The sequence below is a fragment of the Haliotis rubra genome, unplaced genomic scaffold, assembly GCF_003918875.1.
Source record: "Haliotis rubra isolate DU_JTF1 unplaced genomic scaffold, ASM391887v1 Scf271, whole genome shotgun sequence".
NCBI classification, from domain to species: Eukaryota; Metazoa; Mollusca; class Gastropoda; order Lepetellida; family Haliotidae; genus Haliotis; species Haliotis rubra.
The window spans coordinates 1,292,836-1,316,790 of NW_025766792.1; the positions used below are offsets into that span (position 1 = coordinate 1,292,836).

General features: G+C 36.9%; 1 long non-coding RNA gene across 1 annotated transcript; it reads right to left on the reverse strand.

Moving 5' to 3' along the window:
• Positions 1–1,101: 1,101 nt before the first annotated feature.
• Positions 1,102–18,267, reverse strand: LOC124280689. Its single transcript, XR_006899746.1, has 3 exons — positions 18,255–18,267; positions 2,787–2,794; positions 1,102–1,341 (listed from the first exon to the last, which is right to left on the reverse strand). It is a non-coding gene; the product is annotated as an uncharacterized LOC124280689 (long non-coding RNA).
• Between the last annotated feature and the right edge of the window lie 5,688 nt (positions 18,268–23,955).

Sequence of the window (23,955 nt, forward strand, 5' to 3'; positions counted from 1 at the left end):
TAACTATGGTTTAATTTGGCTTTGAGACTTTCAAGAGTTGGACGTATATTTGCTAGTTTTCTGGAATATATATATTCCTTTGTTATGATAAATATCAAGTTCAGAACATCGTTACGTTTTTCATGAAAGCCCCAAAGGACTTTTTTCGGATCCAGGTTTGTAGTAGTGTCTGTTTCATCTTCACTCCAATTTAAAGGTCTTGCCACAGCCTATTTACGTATCTGAAATTCAAACATTAAATGAACAATGGTTTCTTTTTCAGCCTTGCAAAACGTACATAGTGGTGATTCTAATATATCATAGTTGTATAGGTCTTTATTGGTCGTGGGAATTCTGTGGACAATACGATATTGAAACCATCTTTCCTTAGTGTTATGAAAAGCTCTGAATGGTATAAAATGATAGGTATTCCATAAGTCAGGTGGAAAATTGTGATGAAGGTCGTTTTCCCATTTACATTGATATCCTAAACTTGGAATTGATTTAACCTTGTTTAGTAGCATTGTGCAGAAAATATTGCAGCCTTTCTTATTTTCATAGAGTATTTTTACATTCGGGGTAATAAAGGGTAAATGTCTTTGCTTTGTCAATATCGTAGCTTTTTGCTTTGAATATTGTTTTATTGAAGATAATATTACCGCATATTCTAAGAAATTTGTCTCTACTCTTTACATCTCTTTAAACTCAGTGAAAGACAGAAAGGATTCGTCATCTTTTAATACGTCATTTATAAAATTTACATTTGCTTTTAAGTAGTGTTCATATAATATTGACTTGTTTCCAATTTTTATATTGCTATTTGCCCAAATATACTGTTTGCAAAAGTCGGATTTCGTATAAGGGTACCGTTCTTGTAAATCAGCCCAAACTTCCAGAACATCTTTCCAGAAAAAGATTTTAAGTTTTGGGATGATGTGTGTTTTCAGGTAATTTGAGCCCATTTCTATTGGGTTTGTATTTTTTACCATGCTATTTAAGATATTGTTGAATTTAGAGTTTGTTGTAAATAACCTTCTGATCCATGATATTTTTAGATTTTATAGTTTCAAGTATATCTGGAACTTTCAATCCGCCTTCTTTATAGTTTCTGATGATCAGAGATCTTTTTATTTTGTCTGGTTTGCCTCTCCAAATAAATGCGAAGATCTTTTTCTGGATCATTTGAATTGCATTCATTTTGGGGTTTGGTAGTGAGGTAAATAGATGATTGAGTGTGGGTAATATTAGGCTTTTCAGAATAGTTATTCTGCCGAATGGTGTGAGATCTCTTAGTGACCAAAGTTTCATTAATTTATCCATTTTTTTTAGTTTATCTTTATAGTTTCTTTCCATCATTTCTGCCTTATTATGTTGAAATATGATACCTAGCAGTTTGAAAGGTCTTTGCGTCCAGTCCAGATTATAGTCTCTACAATACTGTGTACTTGAGAGTTGTTTAGAACCTATCCACACTACTTTAATTTTACCAATGTCTATTTTAAGACCAGAGAAGGATGCATATTGTTTAAGTACTTCTCATGATGTTTGAAAAGAACGTTCAGATCCGTCTAAGATTATAGTTGTATCGTCTGCAAACTGTGTTAGCAAGTATTCTAATTCAAACATTTTTATCCCTTTTATTTTGTCATTTTGTCGTAACATGTGAGCAAGGATTTCTGCGACTATGAGAAATAGATATGGCGACAAAGGATCACCTTGTCTACAGCCTCTAGTAATGTGGAAGAAGTCTGATGCAAAACCATTTATTGAAACGGTAGAATTTATGTTATTGTAAAATGTTTTAATCCAGTGTTTGATTGATGGTCCAACATTAAAGAAGTTAAGACATTTCTCAATAAAAGAAAATTCCACAGAATCGAAAGCTTTTTCAAAGTCTATCATTATCAATAATCCTGGTATATTCATATAGTCTGTATATTCCATAATGTCACTGGCCAGTCTCGTGCATTCGCCAATGTATCTACCTTTCATGAAGCCTTTTTGATCGTCCCTTTTTATTTTCGGGAGTACACGTTGTATTCGCGCTGAAATTACAGACGAGGCTAGTTTATACGATATGTTAAGGAGTGATATAGGTTTGTAGTTTTTAATTTGGTCTTAAGGTTTATCTTGTTTGGGAATACATGTTATACGGCCCTGTTTTTGGCTTACCGAAAGTTCATCTGTTTTCAATGCGTGATTCAACGAGTTAATCAAATATTTGTTAACATCATGAAAAGAATTTGTAAAATTGTGCGGTAAATCCAGATGGTCCAGGACTTTTATTGTTTTTCGTATTTTTTAGAGATTGAAGGACTTCATCATATTGTAGTTCGCCTTCCAGGCATTGAGATTCTTCAGTTATTTTAGGTATAGTGCAATTTTTAAATAGTTCTTCTAGTTCTACATCTTTTATTTCTTTACTATAGTACTGTTGGAAATAGAATAAAACTGTATTTTCTCATTTATCTCTACAATTCATGTAGTTGATATGTGAAAGTGTGAAATATCTGTTAAACTAAGTTCGGCCTAACTACAGTTTCGGTGGTAGAGAGATAGAAAACGGAGAAAAAGGACTTTACTCAGGGGAAATTAGTGCAGAAATGAGCAATGCGTTTTTTTCTAAAATAATAAAAGACTTATTTGGAACAGACCATGGTTTTTATGCAAATTAGTGTGTGACGATATTGTATTACAAAGGACACTTTTTAAATGCCCAATTTGAAATTAGACGTAGACTCATTATAAACGATAGCTGACGTAAAAAATAATAACTTTTATGCCGAAACTATTAAGGATGTAGCTACCATGCAGTCTCACTGTCACTATAAAAAGACACAGATAGGAGGGGCCATCTCAAAAGCAAAACCTGGGGTCGGGCTTGGAGATAGAGATATCAGCTTAGATAAGATAATCCTTTAGGGCAATTTAGCAACGGATTTATTTTTAAAGTTTTGTTTTTCAAGTGACAGGAAGTATTTCGACAGTTTCTCTCCCTGTTCATACCATTTCGCTTTCGATCTTATAGTCCGTCAACTCAACTTTTGGCACCCTGTTTTTCACAATTTACATAAAACTCCTGAATATTTTAAAACACTGCTCTGTTCATATGGTAATTGTATACCGTGACCTAACAAGATATCGATGTTAGTAATTTTAAAACGATTATTAAAGATTTTGCCTTTAAACCTGTCATATAATAATTGTAAAACTGTGAAGAGTTTTACGAGGGGTTAACGCACCTGACGGAAAAGCCAACAACACTGTAAAATGTGTGTTAGCGTGATATGTACATGCACGGGTATTTACATTAGCACGCTTAAGAGATGTCAAAGTTCGTCAACATGCACAGGTTGTAGGGAAAACGATGTTGTACAAAGATGACCGGCAAATCATCAAAAGAGTTTACAAGTTTTCAAGCGCGAGGCAAAGCGAAAAAAAACTCTTTTTTTTAATAGAATGTTTCTCCAAAAGACATTTAATGCCACGAAGAGCTGCAAAATAATATTGCAAAGAGTTATTTCCCATGACACAATTTCAGAGCCTGACGGTGACATGGCAGTTAAATCGGGAGTAGTAGATATAATGATAGTCCGAGATCAAGTCCAATAAAAGCTTCTGTAAAGCTATATTTCACAAATAAAGCTTTTGTTAGGCCCTTAGATCTCACCCGATCGTATATACTACTTTTGAACCGCCAGTTAACTTCCCGACCCCACGTGACACAATAGTGTCGCTATGACCGTGAACTAGCACTTTCCTAATCATGTGGCATGTCGTGTTGATAGGATACTATTGGGATTACTTGGTAAGTGTTAAGTATTTTGCTTGGGGGTAACATTGTGCCGTACGGTATGACTAATAATTCCTCTCTGACGAAACCTCTCCCTGACCGTCTCAAAACATGCAAAGAAAACAAAGCTTGATGAATTCGATAGAAAGGTTGTGACGGACGTCATGCGTCGGTTACATCGATCCATTTTGTCAAGCAAACTGAAGAAAATAATGTGCAAAAGAAGACCATGACATCATTGTATCAAAGAATACCATATGCAAGCTGTTGCTCAAGTTTGGATATAGATACAAGCGATCAAGCAACCAGTCTTTAAAGACTTCAATGAATCTACTTGTTTAAAATGGATTTATGATGATTATAGAGTCCCTGTAGATTTGCTTGCAGGCGTAACAATGTAAACAAGATGCACGCGTGTCACACCATGTTTTTGGCTGTTCCATCGTATCATTTTACTCCCTTGTATAACTACTTCTATTTTTCATATTTTTATAAGATTGCTTCTTAAGAAGAAGCTTTAATAATTGACATAAAATTATGAAATTTAAACCTTGGATAGGTCATAAGATATAAAGAGCATATGCACAAAAACATTTTGAAGGCATTTTTGGTTAAAAGGTTAATTGTGAAAAACAGGGTGCCAAAAGTTCAGTTGACAGACTATAGTATAATGCCTTCTGTTTTGTATCGGTTAAGTTCTAATTGTTGTTCTTTGAGTTCATTTATTTCTTTTAATAATTTATCTTTGTATTCTTCGTTCATGGCTGCATCTAATTTGACGTCAAGGTTTTCAAGTGCTTCATTGGTTTCCTTATCTGTTTTAATTCTTTCTTTCTTCTTTTTAGATGAATATTTAATTGTATATCCTCGAATATTACATAATAAAACTTCAAAGAATATTTGTTACGTAACCTGTCTGTGGTTTCGTTGGCGGGCGAGAGTGAAGCAGGCGACTTTTTGGCAACTTTTAATCGCTCGGTATTAATTAACCACAAGTTTTTTAAGAATGAATTTGGTGTTCTGTATAAGACTAACCACAAATCTTTCATATGTAATAGTTAAAAGAGTATAAACATCACAATTTAATTCTGGAACTCACAAAAGTCCAGAAACTCTCCGCACTGTGGGCACTTTCTGACAAGGGATTTGACCTAATTAAACATGCAGTTGTTATGAATATATGCCAAGGATGAAAAAATGAAAAAAATTCTTTCAAAAACTTTAAATTTAAACTCGCTCGCCCATGGGCAGGCCCATGGGCGAACAGTGGCCCATGGGCCGGCCCATGGGCGAGAATGTTTAATTTCGATCAGAATTCATGTTTTGGAGGTTGCAAATGAATGAATGTATGTTTATAAGTATCATCAAACAAAATTCAACTCATTTTGACTTAATTCGACTAATTTAGAGCGATATTAAAAAATCTCGCCCATGGGCAAAAACAGTTTGGCCCATGGGCGAGAATAATGACTTTTATTCAAAATATGTGTTTTTCCATGTTTTGGAGGTTGTAAATGAATGAGTGTATGTTTATAAGTACCATGAAACAAAATTCAACTCATATTGACTTAATTCGACTAACTTAGAGCGATATTAAAAAATCTCGCCCATGGGCGAAAAATAGGTTGGCCCATGGGCGAGAATATTTACTTTTACTCAAAATATGTGTTTTTCCATGTTTTGGAGGTTGTAAATGAATGAGTGTATGTTTGTAAGCATCATGAAACAAATTTCAACTCATTTTGACTTAATTCGACTAATTTAGAGCGATATTAAAAAATCTCGCCCATGGGCGAAAAACATTTTGGCCCATGGGCGAGAATATTGACTTTACTCAAAATATATGTTTTTCCATGTTTTGGAAGTTGCAAATGAATGAATGTATGTTTATAAGTATCATGAAACAAAATTCAACTCATATTGACTTAATTCGACTAACTTAGAGCGATATTAAAAATCTCGCCCATGGGCGAAAACATTTTGGCCCATGGGCGAGAATAATGACTTTTATTCAAAATATGTGTTTTTCCATGTTTTGGAGGTTGTAAATGAATGAGTGTATGTTTATAAGTATCATGAAACAAAATTCAACTCATATTGACTTAATTCGACTAACTTAGAACGATATTAAAAATCTCGCCCATGGGCGAAAAATAGGTTGGCCCATGGGCGAGAATATTTACTTTTACTCAAAATATGTGTTTTTCCATGTTTTGGAGGTTGTAAATGAATGAGTGTATGTTTGTAAGCATCATGACACAAATTTCAACTCATTTTGACTTAATTCGACTAATTTAGAGCGATATTAAAAAATCTCGCCCATGGGCGAAAAACATTTTGGCCCATGGGCGAGAATATTGACTTTTACTCAAAATACATGATTTTCCATGTTTTGGAAGTTGTAAATGAATGAGTGTATGTTTATAAGTATCATGAAACAAAATTCAACTCACATTGGCTTAATTCGACTAACTTAGAACGATATTAAAAAATCTCGCCCATGGGCGAAAAATAGGTTGGCCCATGGGCGAGAATAATGACTTTTATTCAAAATATGTGTTTTTCCATGTTTTGGAGGTTGTAAATGAATGAGTGTATGTTTATAAGTATCATGAAACAAAATTCAACTCATATTGACTTAATTCGACTAACTTAGAACGATATTAAAAATCTCGCCCATGGGCGAAAAATAGGTTGGCCCATGGGCGAGAATAATTACTTTTACTCAAAATATATGTTTTCCATGTTTTGGGGTATGGTGGTTTATCCCTTATTATAAACATATTAATTATTACTTTAGCTCTCACCTACCTCATCATATGTAGTCACTAGGCACTTAAAACATTAGAAGTAATGCCATGAAATGTGGCTCGTCAATGGTATGCGTGTACGAACAGATAATATCAAAACATACACGTCAGAACAGTCAAAATTAAGAAATTGTTGAATATGAAATATTACTGTTAATTTGTAATTCTTGGAACATAAACAGTATTGTGAGAGCTTAAAAATGTAACTGCATTGAAATATGTCTTGTCAATCCTATTGACATTTGCCAATAACCACTTCCAAATAAAATAAATAGTCCATGCTGCTTCAGAACAAATAAAGGTCAATTAGGGAGCCCCAACTGGGTAATTAAGGAGAGAAGTCAATACACTGTCACTTCCTGCCCAGGACGTCACACGTCACCACTCGGGAGCGAAGGGCCTTGTCAAACCTCCTCACAAAGGAAACAAAAGCATCAAAACTGTGTTTTTATTCTACGTGACACTCGGTATGTCGTCATAGTATTCATTGTTGAATAACTTCTATCGTGGGCAACCCCACACTTGCGAGGTGTACCTACCCAGGTTCGCACGTTTCGTTTTAATATTTTGTGATCAATTATTTTGTAATTCCCGTCTGCCCGTCACGGCTATTCTTCGCCCGAGGTTTAAGGGAGTGAGTCTATTATATTAATTGTATTTTTATTGTGTCGTTTAACGAGCTGGACACGGAGTGCTGTTATCATGAATGTTATCATATATTAGTGGGATGCATTGATAGTAATGAAAACTTATAAGAAGATAGTGTATCTCAACATACAAACCTATCCCGATAGCTCTCATCGTCACTCTCATGTCAATCCATTGTGACTGTTGCAGTCCTCCTGTACATCCTGTATATATAAGCAAGTTGGGGTTTTTTATTTAGGATTTATTATTGCTAAACACACATTTAACCGAGATGAAGAAGGGGTCTCAAATTCCATGTATGCTTTTGCTCTCATAAGTTAGACATCCCATTTGTCAGACACGCCAATTATCAGACAACTTTGGATCAATCAGGCGTGACTGTGATTACAAACCTAGTTTTACCCAGTGGCGTAATAGACCCGTCCCATAGACTAACGAGATGTTTTCATATTAGTGGTTAGTGGTATATTTTAACACTAATTATGAGTTTGTTACTTTTTGTGTGCAGAAATACTTTGATCAGAATACTAATATTAATTGACTTCGGCTTCTCACAGTTTGTGTTCATAATGTTCACTTTGATCAAAACAGGATTATAGATTTCCCATGTAACTAATTGAGTTACTCCCAGCGGTACAATGGTGGATACGAATGGCTGTTGGGCTTCCTCTGCTCCCCTATGAATAACTGACAAGAAACTTGAAACCAAGATGGAGTAAACAGTTAAAACATAAACTCAATGAAGCTGCAGGTTTGCACATTAACAATAAAAAATCAAAACAACACAAATATTTAATAAGAATAAATAACCATCACTAAGCTATCGATAGTCACATATTCTATTGATGGATCGATAATTTTTCATTTCTACCATCGATTAATTGCTTTCGGAATAATTGCAATTCATCGATAGTTTGATGCATCATTACAGCCCTATTAATTATATGGCTTAATATATTCTTAAGCACATAACTTTGTTAAAGGTAACAGTGCAGTGTACCTGCGTGCAACCAACCATAACTTATGTTGATTTGACGTGTCTGGGACGTCTAACTGATCGGAGGACACCAGAGAGTAAGTTGCATGCAATATTTTTAATATTGCCCTTGTGGATTGCCATTATGATTTGCACACATTATGTTTTGCAGACAGTGTACATCACTATCTATGTAATTGTATTATTGTTATGGTGAGTGAGTGAGTTTGGTTTTACGCCGCTTTTAGCAATATTCCAGCAATATCACGGCGGGGGACACCAGAAATGGGCTTAACACATTGTACCCATGTGGGGAATCGAACCCGGGTCTTCGGCGTGACGAGCGAACGCTGTAACCACTAGGCTACCCCACCGCCCCCTTATTGTTATGGAGCGGCATTGACATGCATGTTTATGTTTGTTTGCCAATCCCGTCATGATTACTTGAAGAAAACATGTTTAAACTATACATTGAACTATCCATAGTATTAATATGTAGTCTTTACATTAGGCAATGAGGAATACACAATATATTCAAGACTGAGTTTGATTTTACCTTTTAAAATTGTCAATATTTTTGCAACAGCCGAAAAGATTTACCTTGACCTCGTTATGCACAGGTCCGTGGATGTGGTCTCTCGGTATTTTAGAAACTATGTCGTTAAGACAGTTGAGAGTGTTGATCTGTATGCAGTCTTTCTGCATGCATTTTCACGAGATCCATTCTCCCCTTTTCCTCTTTTTCACTATGAACTTATAACCATTTACACAAAGGTATCTTTCACCACGAAATGTAGGGTGAGCTGAGTTAACACATTTTACATTTGGTAGAAAGCTAGTGTCCTATTCCCTTAAAACAACACCGTCGTCACAACATCAAACATCCAAGGATTTTTACCTCGACCCAAAGGTCTAACCAGAGACCATACAATAGATCTATTATATGGTCTCTGGTCTAACTTACGGGTCTACCCAGTAGACATCAGTTGCTTGATAACGGTTTTAGCAGCTACGCCGAAACGGGGTGTCCCCAGTTTGCCAGCAGATATTTTAAAGGTTTCAGGTCACTGAACCATGCTAATCTCTTGAAACAACAGGTGATACACTTTTTAGGCCTAAAATTATCCAGTTAGGCAGATACCGCTCATTAGGCTATGTGGGACTTCATGCCTCACTGGTTTTATGGGATTACGGTTCACCTTACCACTGCGCTGAGCCCGTGAACAGAGTTCACCTGAACTGACACTAACACGAGTGAGTCATTAAATTAATGATTGGTGTTATGTTTAAACTGAACACATCAGTTATCTCGTTGACATATCAATCTGATAAGGTCATAACAGAACTACACAGAAATAACATTGATGTAGTTGCAGGGTCGTGGTTGTGTGAGACCTAAGAAAAACAAATATCGCCAGCTTGAAGAACGGCTAGGGTAGACTGCTGCAAGATGATGTCGAGACTCCACTTGCTTACGGTGTGTCTCACCTTGTGGGACTATGAATAATGATGTATGCTTGTGATATTGTGTATAATGTGATATTTTATAATAATGTATGTTTGTATCATGGTGGTAGTGCTAATATTGCCTAATGGTTGTATTTCATAATACTGTTGATGAGATTGATGATGATGATAATATGTATATTGACATAAATGAATGAATGAAGTCACAGCGTCAATTTTATGGGCAGCCAAAATATCCTGGACCATATTACAAACGGAACAACCTGCCCTGCACGCTCATTCATGTGTGTCCTCGTATCCCGGGTAACCCCTGCTGCCTGTTGGGGGTACAGCGCCGAAACGCCGCTTACAATATAATAAAGAAGTTGTATATCCATATAACTTTCTCCGTTGTTCAAATTATCATGGTCTCAACAGATATTGCATTGTCATAAGAATTCAAGAGAGATTTTCAAGTTATTGTGTTGTCATCCACATGTTGATTTAGCTGGTTTCTTCCTCATTTCCAATTTCATCATTCTGAGTTTCACCTTAGTTGAGTATTTCAGTGTAGCTCGCAAAGACGAGGTCACGGAGCGGAACGATGACGTTTAGTGTATCTCCGCGTTCAGTTACGTAATTTCCGCAAAGCGCCTGCGGCAATTTGCGTCGAAAAAGTCGTTGTGTCCCATCCGTTGGTCTTGTGTATTGGAGTTATACAGCCACGACTTTCAAGTGTATTTTGCTTTCCAAATATATACAATCCATTGATCACTCTGGGCTAGGTGTGAGATGTACAGGTGCTCGTGAGGGTGTTTGTTAAAAAAAGACTGACTGCGCTTATCGCGCAGCCAAATATCGTACATTCTAAGGAAATCTCGAATTGATTGTATTATAAGGTGTCGAAATGGTGTTAAATTCTCTTTTTGTGCATCAACTTATTTGTCATGCAAAATTGGTGTGTATATATGTGATTGAACAACCCTGTTTACTGAGACAGGAATAGGAACTTTGACCTTTCTCAAGACGTGCACATTTATGCGTATATGCTCTTGAAAACCTTGTTTGGCAAGATGTGCTTTTCAATTTTGCTATTGTGTGCATGTTCATATTGTATTTCAGTTTTGAACATATGGTTTAAACATATTTATATTATCAGAGAATCTGGTTTGGTAAACAAGCAAAACATTGCTTTTATTAATACCTCACCGGTACATATAAAATATAACAGAATACACAAGAACTGGATAAACAAAAACGTCAAATTAATTCCTATCATAAGTAGTAGCAAACTGTCACTGACACCTTCGGCTAGGTGGATAAAACGGGACGCAAAAATCCTCGAATACACCGCATCACAATAGTAAACAGAATTTATCTTAACGAATGTTTAAAGACAGACAGACAGCTAGACATAGTTTATCAAAGTGCCCCATGTATGTAAACAAGATATATAATACATATAACATAAACGCATAATGTTTTACATACATCCAGCCTTAACAGGCTTATGAAACACTGTTATCTAGAGGGTCAAAATATACATCATAGAAAGATTTTTATAAAACCATATTTATACATAACCTTAGGCAAAAATATCTTAAATCTCTCTTCATGTAAATATAGCTTGAAATTCAGTCATATATTTCACTAACAAGGTATTGACCAGTCGATTTGAACCACTGCTTCACGGTTTACTGACTGCCGTGGATGCACATTTTCAAGGGTACAGCTTCATTAAGCCTTATGCAACCAACCATAAAACGTGCTGTTTTAAGCGGTCTGTCTTTTGGGAGGTCTATCTTATGTACATTCACGTGACACATAAATAAACTATTTTGTCTGTCTTATTGGAAGATACCGTTTTTTCAATGGGGCGGGATATAAATGATTTATTCTGCCTAATGATTTGTACAACACCACCCAGGCAGTGCACAACCGTGCACCCGGCATACATTGTAATTTGTTCGGTTGTAGAAAAAGTCATAGGGAAAAAGTAATAGATTTGGGTAGGAAAAAGTCATAGGAAAAAGTCATAAACTCAAAAAGGTCAGGATTGATGATGTATTTTTTAACAAGTCATAACAATATTATCATCAACAGCACTACCACATTTGAACCTAACTTATAAAATTAATGTAATCATTCAAGTAAAATACATGACATCAGAAAATGCACTGTCATCATAACACTTTGATCTGCAACAGCACTACATCAGTCAGTTGTCCCAGCATATTTTTATTATATTTAACCGAATGTTCCAGCCAATGCCATGAAGAGTTTGGATCACAGTCTGACGGCCAGCGAGTCTTATATTAGCTGCTAGAAGGGAGCCATTTGAGTAAGAGCATTAACTGATAATCCCATGAGTTCATTAATCGCTGTGATATCGGCAAGCTCAAAGCTAGTTAAATAAACAATCAGGTGACTTGTGACTTTTAATCCCACAATCTGTTCATCTCTCCTGTTTTGATAAGATCCAATTGCTTAAAGCGTCACACTAAAGGAATAATTAACTTTAAAGTGAAATAGTATAAACAAAGTAAATAACTGGAGGACATGATGTTTTATAATATTGTTATTTTTTCTATGTCTTTTTTTTCATGACTTTTTTTCCTATGACTTTTTTCCGTCCACCATTTGTTCAAGGTCACGTGAATCAATCAGAGATGGACATTATTACATGAGGTAGGGTAAATGTGCATTGTACGTACGTGCTTAGGAACCTTGAACTTGCAGTTACATTTAATTATTTGCGTACAGATATTGGTCTAGAATAATTTATCGATTCGTTTAGTCTTGAAGATGTATTGATGCAGGGACTCCATTATGTTCTTGTTGACATTGTTGGTAGCTAGAGGTGTTCCTAATTTTCACAGTTTGGAGTGAGTGAGCGAGTAAGTTTAGTTTTAGGCTGCACTCAGCAATATTCCAGCTATATGGCGACGGTCTGTAAATAATCGAGTCTATACCAGACGATCCAGTGATCAACAAATTGAGCATCGATCTAAGCAGTTGGATGAGTCAGTTTAGTTTTACGCCACACTCAGCAATATTCCAACTATATGGCAGCGATCTGTAAATAATCGAGCCTGGACCAGACAATCCAGTGATCAACAGCATGAACATCGATCAGCGCAATTGGGAACCGATGACATGTGTCAACCAAGCCAGCGAGCCTGACCACCCGATCCCGTTAGTCGCCTCTTACGATAAGCATGGGTTACTGAAGATCAATTCTAACCCGGATCTTCACGGGTTCGGCGCAATCGGGAACCGATGACATGTGTCAATCAAGCCAGCGAGCCTGACCACCCGATCCCGGTAGTCACCTTTACGATAAGCATGGGTTACTGAAGGCCAATTCTGACCCGGACCTTTACGGGTTTCACAGTTTTGTCTTCTTGAGAGGGTACGTATGTCTAAAACATTTGAAGTAAATTTAGATACACCAGGTTTATAATAGTAGGATACTTGTGTTTTAAGTGATGGCTAAATTTGTGCACAGTCGCCAACGTATGAAAGGACCTTGTAAGTCCTTCTAGGGTGGGTGGGGTGAAGGGGTGGTATGGGAGCATTGAGGGGGCAAGGCAGGCTGAGCGAGTGTAGTAATTGAGGGGCTATGGGCGGCCTTGACCGTGGAGTTTGTTATGGATGGTACTTGAGAGGCGGCGGGGTCGGTGGTGGCTGTAGGCGCGCGGACCTCGGAGGAGACAGTAGTTGTTGGGAGGTAGAGTTGATGTGAAAAATGAAGGAATATAGAGGCGCGCGGACCTCTGAGAAGACAGGTGGTTGGAGAGAGAGGTGAAGTTGTAGATGGCTTGATAGTGAGCAGAAAGTGGATCGAGATTGCTAGGTTGAGAGGTGGGCGCGGACGTCGGAGAGGACAGTCACGCACATATGGGTGAATTTGGAGTGACTACATACCAATCCGTGAAACAATTAAGTAATGAAACAATAGGCGAGAGCTTTCAATACAACTGATAGCTCATGACAGGTAATTAATGACAGATGGTCGGATTGGGGTGTGCTGATAGCTATAGTCCGGGAAAGCCACTTTTAAGAGAACAAGAGTTGAAAATGGTTTGGCTCAACCGGCAATGGGTATGGTTGAGTGATCGTGTGAAAGTGGGTCTCCCGGCAATTCGCTATTAGCTAATCTATGTTACCGTAAATAATCCAGATTTTTTAATGTCTCTCTAAGTTAGTCAAATTAAGTCAAAATGAGTTGAAATTTGTGTCATGATGCTTATAAACATACACTCATTCATTTACAACCTCCCAAACATGACTTCTGATCGAAATTATACATTCTCGCCCATGGGCCAACCTATTTTTCGCCCATGGGCGAGATTTTTTAACATCCATCTAAGTTAGTCGAACTAAGTCAATATGAGTTGAATTTTGTTTCATGGTACTTATAAACATACACTCATTCATTTACAACCATCAAAACATGGAAAATCATGTATTTTAGTAAAAGTAAATATTCTCGCCCATGGGCCAAAATGTGTTTCGCCCATGGGCGAGATTTTTTAACATCGCTCTAAGTTAGTCAAATGGAGTCAAAATGAGTTGAAATTTGTTTCAAGGTACTTATAAACATACACTCATTCATTTACAACCTCCAAAACATGGAAAATCACGTATTTTGAGTAAAAGTAAATATTCTCGCCCATGGGCCAAACTATTTTTCGCCCATGGGCGAGATTTTTTAATATCGTTCTAAGTTAGTCGAATTAAGTCAATGTGAGTTGAATTTTGTTTCATGATACTTATAAACATACACTCATTCGTTTACAACCTCCAAAACATGGAAAATCATGTATTTTGAGTAAAAGTAAATATTCTCGCCCATGGGCCAACCTATTTTTCACCCATGGGCGAGATTTTTTAATATCGTTCTAAGTTAGTCGAATTAAGTCAATATGAGTTGAATTTTGTTTCATGATACTTATAAACATACACTCATTCATTTACAACCTCCAAAACATGGAAAATCATGTATTTTGAGTAAAAGTCAATATTCTCACCCATGGGCCAAAATGTTTTTCGCCCATGGGCGAGATTTTTTAACATCGCTCTAAGTTAGTCAAATGGAGTCAAAATGAGTTGAAATTTGTTTCAAGGTACTTATAAACATACACTCATTCATTTACAACCTCCAAAACATGGAAAATCATGTATTTTGAGTAAAAGTCAATATTCTCGCCCATGGGCCAAAATGTGTTTCGCCCATGGGCGAGATTTTTTAATATCGCTCTAAGTTAGTCAAATTAAGTCAAAATGAGTTGTGTCATGATGCTTATAAACATACACTCATTCATTTACAACCTTCAAAACATGGAAAAACATGTATTCTGAGTAAAAGTCAATATTCTCGCCCATGGGCCAACCTATTTTTCGCCCATGGGCGAGATTTTTTAATATCGTTCTAAGTTAGTCGAATTAAGTTAATGTGAGTTGAATTTTGTTTCATGATACTTATAAACATACACTCATTCATTTACAACCTCCAAAACATGGAAAATCATGTATTTTGAGTAAAAGTAAATATTCTCGCCCATGGGCCAACCTACTTTTCGCCCATGGGCGAGATTTTGTAATACCGCTCTATGTTAGTCGAATTAAGTGTTGTTTCATGGTACTTATAAACATACACTCATTCATTTACAACCTCCAAAACATGGAAAATCATGTTTTTGAGTAAAAGTCAATATTCTCGCCCATGGGCCAAAATGTGTTCCGCCCATGGGCGAGATTTTTTAGCACCCATCTAAGTTAGTCGAATTAAGTCAATATGAGTTGAATTTTGTTTCAAGGTACTTATAAACATACACTCATTCATTTACAACCTCCAAAACATGGAAAATCATGTATTTGATTAAAAGCCAATATTCTCGCCCATGGGCGAGATTTTTTAATATCGCTCCAAGTTAGTCAAATTAAGTTAAAATGAGTTGAAATTTGTGTCATGATGCTTATAAACATACACTCATTCATTTACAACCTCCAAAACATGAATTCTGATCGAAATTAAACATTCTCGCCCATGGGCCACTGTTCGCCCATGGGCCTGCCCATGGGCGAGCGAGTTTAAATTTAAAGTTTTCGAAAGAATTTTTTTTCATTTTTTCATCCTTGGCATATATTCATAACCACTGCATGTTTAATTTGGTGAAATCCCTTGTCAGAAAGTGCCCACAGTGCAGAGAGTTTCTGGACTTTTGTGAGTCCAGAACTAAATTGTGACGTGTTATTATTAAATTTCCAGAAGCCTCTACCCCTTTCTATTTTTGTGAATTCAATATGTAAAGAGATTATGGAGCGATCAGATCGATAACTAGGTTCTATGTTAGTGCAGGTTATTGAGTTTTCCATGTTTTGACTTACGAGGAAAAAATCTAACCGTGCTTGTTTTAGGGGTTTAGGCTTTCTCCAAGTGTACTTGCGTACATTTACATTGTTTGCTCGCCATGGATCATATAAACTGAGTTCATCAACCATCTCAAGTACTGCTTCCTTTGATTTAGGATTATTTATGTGCAGATAGTTGAAGGTGTCCAGGGTTTGATCTTGAACCAGATTGAAATCACCACATATTATATTTGTTTCTGTTTCCAAGTTTTTTACAATGTGTTTTATGTTATGATAGAAATCTGGCGTGTCAGTATTTCGTCCGTATATATTTGTTATGCTTATCAGTTCGTTTTCTAATTTAACCTTAAGTATTATATAGTTTCCATTATTTTCATCTCTTATTTCTTGCATTTCAAATTCAAAATTATCATGAAATAGGATGGCTACACCTCTAGACTGACTAGTAAATAAACAACAGCGTACCTCAGATGATCCCCATTCTAGTTTAACTTTCTGCTCTATATCCTTAGTAAAGTGTGTATCTTGTAAACAGTAAATATTTCCATTTCTTTTCTAAAAGTTTTCAAAAACATCAATTCTTTTCTTTTCATTATTTATGCCTTGGCAATTTGTACAGAAAATATTTAGTTTGTGTTCCATCACGTGAATTGTTTTCTAGCAACCAGAGTTATTGTTTCACGTGTTGAGCAAACAGCCAACTGTACCATTGTTATAATCTGGTGCTTCCCTGTGCGAAATGAAAGTGAATTTCTTATTGAAAACCATAACTGAAAGATTAAACAAAGGATGAAAGCTGTGACTTCCGTCATGTAACCCTACGGCACAATGTTACCATCCTCAAACCGGAAAGAGTTCCTTCCGTTCCCCTAACTCTAAACCAAACTCTAAGCCTAACCCTAAACCTAACCCTAAACCTAACCCTAACTTAAATTTTGGACTTTTATCATTTTGTGAGTTCTCTAGTAATTGTTGTTTTAAGTTTTGTTTATAATTCTAGAATATTTATACATATTATTTGGGATGGGGGAACGCGAGGAACTCTTACCGCAATACACAATACTCGCTGCCTAAGTGCACCTATTAATCCTTGTATGTGTGTCTGGGGTTCTATATAGAAAAATGGAACAAATTTGTTTACCCTCCACAAAATCAAAAACAATCATGCAAAAGTCAAATATAGCATCGAACCTAGAAATATACATTGTAATAAGTTGTGGGTATCCAGTCTTTTGGCAACTAATTTGGATGTTTTGAGGAAAATAATACTGATATAAATAAAGTAGCCTCAATACTCACAGTGCATGGTGGTGTCCTATAATCCAATATGTATCTTGTGAAGTTAGCAACACACAATACACAATTACCCCATGCACAGATACACTTATTTTATCAAAGTCCATGAATGTCTGCCATGGTAGCTCATAGTATCCAGTACGTCTGTACATCATTTTCCTACATGAAATCCTGTGAATTAATAACAATATCACGCAGCACAAATACACATAGTAGTAGGTAGTTCATAGTATCCAATACGTCTGTACATCATTTTCCTATATGAAATCCTGTGAATTAATATCAATATCACAACGCACAAATACACATAGTTTAACAAAATCCATGAATATCTGGTAGTTCAGTGTGTAATATATCTGTCCATCTATAATCTAGAGTTTGACCACCACATGCGTTGACAGAATGAAGATGCTCCCGTACGCGTGATAGAGTTCACTCGCACAATCTGCGCGTGCGTTTCATGTAACAGTGAATACTGTCTGTGCGACAACTCATTTTTTAAACAGGATATTGAAACGACATTTGATCTCTACAAAAAATGTTTTCAAATCATGTTAACGTTAAGAGGTATATAAAAGGTTCAATTAACTAAATGCCTTTAATAAAAAGGCTAAAGGGTGGTTAAATCACCGGAACTTAGTGTAAGAAGTATGATACGTGTTTATTCTTCAAGAAAGTACTTTCTCTTTAATGTAAACACGTTTGTTTTAACCACAAAATGTCTGTCGATGATGAATCACGCCTTTTCCACTGTGAAGAAGGCAGCCTGGTTCCCTGGGACTGTTGCGCCTGCGCTAACGCTCCGACACTGACCCAGGCAACCACTGCCGAATGGCGGCCTTCACTGCAGGGAGACGCGCCATACATTTACTATAGAAAAATCCGAGAACGGGTGGTTAGAATTTTTTCATAGTATTTTCATCGATACTATGGCAAAGTATACGTCACCAGAACAACACCCGTCGTTACTTTCAGTGTACAAACACGATATTTAAGCAGTTTCGAGACACGAAAATCGTCGTTACATTGGCGATATGTAAACAATGACACACACCCTATTTTCATCACCGACATGTGCTTTGATATTTCGTGTCAGCTCGCTATTGCCACAAAATCGTACACATAAAACATGGATCTGAACGACCACATTGATTGAATATAGTTAGCATCTTTATTTTAGCAAATTTGATGAAAATATCGCCGATTATGTCCCGTGTCTTCCATCGTTTCGGGGTAGGTTTAGCGGATATATTTTTCGATCGCCTTGTGAAATTACAAGGTAAAGCGTTTAGATCATATGAATGATGTTAATGACAGGGTTTGTCATTCTGATATTTAGCCTCTACAAAACAACATGAAACAGTTAACATATATACCAATATCAGTCACAAATGTTTATGATTATAATAAAAATGGTGAATCAAATGATCTATATACAAAAATGCACACACATATACAGCTCAAAACAATGAATTTGATACTTGATATTACTATAATAGCTTTCAATAATTTACTGTTATTTCTATTACATTTTGAAGTTCTTCACAGCATATCCAAAAATAACAGGATATTTTTTATTTCCGCTTTTAAATGTACGTTTATTCTTCTTCATTTTCGAATTATTTTCAATGTTGACGCAATGACATATTTGAAGTTAATTTAATGTTTTGATCATAAGTGATTTACTATGAATTATGTTTCGATCATATATTGCGTTGTCATGGTTGAAACTGGTTCGTATTAGTTTCATCATCATATTACTGTTGTTTTATGAGAGGGAATTTAATGTTACATTTGCTAAGGATCTCTTGAATCGCTGGCGCCTGGTTATTCCATGTCACACAGCAGTCAATCTGCCTACTCATTTGTTGTATCTGATTGATGCATTTAAAATAAAACGTAGAAATGCTATTGAATTGTATCATTTGCTTGAAGGAATCGCTCATATGTGGTCGTTATCAAAGTAAAGTCAAACTTCTTTTTGTAAGGTATTCAATGTAAGTTGACACCGTAATTGTTATGGGTAGACTAAAGAAATCATTTATTTAGTTTCACCGCTTAAATTACAACAAAGAAATCAACAGATGGCATCTCAACGACTGACTGACTGAGTATGGTTTTTACGCCGTTTTTAGCAATATTCCAGCAATATCACGGCGGGGGACACCAGAAATGGGCTTCACAAATTGTACCCATGTAGGGGGCATCTCAACGAACGATAAGAACTATGCTTATAACCTACGAGGGCAAACATATCGGGGATAATTTGTTTTTATACGATATGCACCGGGAAAACTATCACTTTGTCATGGTGACATGACATCATGAACAATGTTATGACGTCACGTTGCTTCTAACAAGCCGCCTTCTAAATACAGCGATGACGGGGGAGCCTGCCTTTGTTGGAAAGTACATTATCGCGTAATTTCCTGAATTGAAGACTTCGGTTATAAATAGAAAAATATACTTGTGACCATATCATACTGTGTTAAAGACCTAAATACCGGCATATCCCTTCTCTGGTTCCGAAAATACAAAGATTTAGGCAGTTGTGTCGTAAACATGATATGACAAGGGCACTCATATTTATCTTCTATAAAGTCGGCTGTATTCCAACCGTGAGATATGTCGTCAATAATGTCTGGTAAAAGCTACCAGCGTCCCAATAGTGTCCATAGGTTTTAGAAATCTATAACAAAAAAGCACCACCTCACTACTTTTTTGATAAATGTCAAAGGGTCATTCAACCATATTAAAAAGTTTTCAGGCTTGAAGGACGATACTCATTAAAAATCTATTGCCAGCTCCTGTTTAGAGACCGATAAAAGGTAACCCTAACAAATTCATTACTTCAAGCACAAATGACTTTATTTCAAACAGTATAAAAAACACATGATGTTCTGATGTAAAAAACATAGTATCAGCTACGTAACACAAAAATATTAATCAATACTGAAGTAAATTACAGACATGAAATAGTAGCATCTGCTGTTACACAATAAACCCAACTTGTAACACACGTGTGGCAGACTGCTTCCCACTTTTAAAACGGTAACAAACATTGAAGTAAATTACAGACTGGGTCTTCCATGCACCATCACCAAGTCTGACCACTTGAACTTCAGTTCAGTGATCACAGAGGCAGTGAACTCTGACCCATTGTCATTCTGTAAAATGGCAGGTGCACAAGTAGCAAGAAGATATCCATGAATTGATATGCAACTTCACTTTCACGTTTGGAGGTGAGTGGACGGACACAGAATTTAGTAAAGTGTTCTTGGTAAACCATGATCCACTTATGTGATCCACTGGCAATTGACTGCATGTCCACAAGATGTACCTGTCCACAAGATGTACCTGTCCACAAGATGTACCTGTCCACAAGATGTACCTGTCCACAAGATCTACCTGTCTACAAGAACTACCTGTCCACAAGATCTACCTGTCCACGGGATCTACCTGTCTACAAGAACTACCTGTCCACAAGATCTACCTGTCCACGGGATCTACCTGTCTACAAGATCTACCTGTCCACAGGACAAGTAATCTTTGGAGATGATAGGTTTCACAACAACACCTTTTGTTGTAACACGTTTCCTCTTCATTTGACATTATATGCAAAGGGATTTGAATAACTCAATAGCATCACGTGTGACATTTGCATATTTCACGAATGCTTTTACCATTTTTGTCTCTGCCTCCACGACCAGTAGAAATGTGGGCACGTTTTATGATATCAAACATCTCATCAATATAAGTGAAATAGCTAACTGCAGATTATGATTCTGGCTTTCTCTTTCTGATTAACTTCTCAACGTCACCACACTGCACGATCTCATACCTCCCAAGAATGTAATACTGCCGGAATGTCTTCTCAGCACCTAGTCCAACCTTGACTTCTTCAATCAAACTTTAGTACTCTTCTTTAGTCAACAAGAGTGACTTTGAATCGGACTGTCGTCTACTCAGGAGATGTTCACGAAATCTAGACTACATGATGATAACAAGAATGAATGTCAAGTCTAGTAAGAAAATACTTGCATTTTATAGCATTTCTAAGGAAGCCTGTGCTCTAAGGAAGAATCATTTCTAGGGAAGCCTTTGCTTTAAGGAAAATTGGATTAATCTAAACTATAAACATTACTTTATTAAAAGAAGCCTCAGTGATCACAGAACGAAACCGATGCTAACCTTGTCTTCTCAATAATCCCTGTTCAACAATCAGTCAATCTGTACAATAATTGGGTTAATTAATCAGGCAATGTACACAATGCCTGGAAATTTTAGACAATGTACACAATGACTGAGTGAATCAAGCAATGTACACATTGACTGGTTATTTCATTGTACACATTGCCAGATTGTAGACATTTCCTGTAACATATATATATATATATACGACTCTGTGGTGTGTGTGTGTGTGTGTGTGTGTGTGTGTGTGTGTGTGTGTGTGTGTGTGTGTGTGTGTGTGTGTGTGTGTGTGAAGTCACTGCCACGGCACTAAGCAAGACATTGGTAAATACATAAGCCGAAGGAAACATTCCACAGCTATGTAACTGACTACATTGGCAAATAAGCGCTGGTATATACTTTGATGGCAGATGAATGGTCAATGGCCGAGGTTCAATAAGCAGAGAGGAAAAGCATGTGTCTGAAAGATGACTCTGGTGTCAAGGACACAAAATGTTCAGTTTTCTAAAATGAAATATCATTGGATTGTCAAGAATCGGTTAACGATTCACCTGACTTACAGCTGACTAAACATACATCTTGGCCACATACATTAACGATTTGAAATGGTACTAGAAGAGAAGAGAAGAGAAATAAAGATGATGACACGTAAACTATGCGTTTTGTCTTATATTTCTGACCCTCATCTCAAACCTTGATCATCAGTTATATCTAAACCTGGAGACAACCCTCCACCACTCTCTCTCAAATTTTCTACAAGTACACACCCATGCTGTCTGCACAGTGGAAACAAAACAGGCTCCGTCAATTTTCTACACTTGAGACCATTGTAGGTTTAATGGCACGTTATCGTTTTGATTTATGGTGTCATTGTGCAAGTCACGCTTCACATAGCCCGTCTATACTTGGACTCTGTCTCTCATACTCTCGAGATAACAAATCGTTATGTAACTGGAGCTCTTTTCAAATCCACGTTGAATCGATATTTCTTTAGAAATTGCAATATTCATATCTTCCAGTGATAATTCAACTTGCATTCAGCACATTATGATTTTGTTTGCACGCCATCTCGGACAAACTAGATTGACTAACAGATTGTATAAACGTAGTATTATTCAGATGTGTTGACAGATACAACTTCGTTAAGCGTTACCATATCGTCATCCTACCAATCAGGGCGCAGGGTGTCTAAATGGTGGCAGAAACTTCAGTTCACAGATCTCATACGTTATCGAAAGCTAACGATTTATGGGTCGACATTTTAAAACATGCAGTCTCCGTAGATCTGATGTATCAAACTGAATGAAACCCAATTTCACCTCACCTCACCTCACCTCACCTCACCTCACCTCACCTCACCTCACCTCACCTCACTTATGACCTTGTAGGTTTTAATGGCACAACACACGTTATTGTTATTTTGGTTTACGTGTCATTGTGTAAGTGACAGGTCATATAGCCCGATAATACCCGGAATTGTAATAGTAATAGCAACAGTCCGCTTATAAGGCGCTCATATCCAGGCGCATTGCCTGCTCACGGCGCTACGTACATTACTTATATTACTTCTGGGATGTTGACTGTACGCCATTACTGTACGAGCTCCGTTCACAGATACCTTATTTACATTAACGTTTCGGGAATGGCGAACTGTCCTGTAAGTATTCAATAGTTAATTTGACTTTTGCCTAAGAATCAGCTCTGCGATGGTGTTTTTGGGTGGTACTTTTGCCAAAGGTCGGTGGGCGGTGGGGTAGCCTATTGGTTAACGCGTCAAACCAAATACCCTCTCTATATTCTTCCACGATATTACAACAAATATAGGCGTCCAGTGGTTAAAGTGTTCGCTTATCACGCCAAAGACCCGGGTTCAATTCCCTACATGGGTACAAGTGTGAAGCCAATTTCTGGTGTCTCCCGGCGAGATATTGCAGGAATATTGATAAACGTGGTGTAAAACTAACTAACTCACTCACTCACTGTACATTAAGAGACACGTTAGCATTATATACGTCTATAGTATCACCTTACATTCAAACTGGTTATATCCTGATAGAACCGCAAACTGTCTCAGTTTTCAGAGACTCGGTGTGCGCTATTGCACGGTACGAGGACCGTGGATATGTATTTTACAGGATTTTGTTATGAATGTGTGACCTTCATGTGGACATATTCAAAAGATCTTTTGTGTTTTTTGTTAGAACACGTCTGGGCGAGTTTGTTGAACCCATTTCGTCTGTAACATTACCTGCCCCTACCGTTGGTTCCAGAACGTCGAACATTTCTTAAAATATTCAGTAAATCATGTGAAATGTGTCCTAGAATCAGGTCTGATTGAGCTTGTAAGGTCATCTCCGTTTTGTGTAGTACCCCAGTCATATCAGGGCGTGGCAGATAATGTGTGAGGGAGGTCAAAGGTTAGACTGATGGAGCAGTAG